General features: G+C 35.0%; 1 protein-coding gene across 1 annotated transcript in view; it reads left to right on the top strand.

Annotated features, from left to right (window-relative positions):
• The window catches only part of Itch (itchy E3 ubiquitin protein ligase), a 134887-nt gene that overhangs the window by 45291 nt on the left and 89065 nt on the right, over positions 1-531 (top strand). The gene's annotated exons all lie outside the window — the stretch shown is intronic.

A 531-nucleotide genomic window follows, 5' to 3' on the forward strand; every position in this document is an offset into this window, starting at 1 on the left:
CCCCCCCCGAATTCAAATGAAGTAATTTAGTTAAAACCACCATCTTTGATGCTATACTTTGTATGCCTTCTCCCATACTATAAAAAAGTAAGGTGTGGTGCTACATACTATAAGTTCAGATATTTGGGAGGCTGAGGTGGGAGGATCCTAAGTTTGGTGCCAACATGGGCAATTTAAAGAGTTCTTGTTCTAAAATAAAATTTTGAGAAAATTGCAACTCAGCTTAATAATCCTTTGGTTCAGTTCCTAGTATGGGTGAATAGGTGGGAAGAAATAAGGTTAAATTTATTTGCTCTTTATTTTATTCCTGTTTAGATTTGCTTGTTGACTTATAGATAATGCTTTTTCTTATGACAGGGTTTTACTATGCAGTTTAGATTGGCTTGAACTCAGTTTGTAACCAAAGTTGGCTACAAACTCGAAGTGATCCTCCTGCCCTCCTGCTTGTCTTCCAAGTGCACCACCATCCTGGGCTAATGCTTTCAAAATATATACTTTAAAGGAAAAAAAATAAAAAAATAAAAAAATAAA

The sequence above is a fragment of the Octodon degus genome, unplaced genomic scaffold (genome assembly GCF_000260255.1).
Source record: "Octodon degus isolate 3935 unplaced genomic scaffold, OctDeg1.0 scaffold00037, whole genome shotgun sequence".
Lineage (NCBI taxonomy): Eukaryota > Metazoa > Chordata > Mammalia > Rodentia > Octodontidae > Octodon > Octodon degus.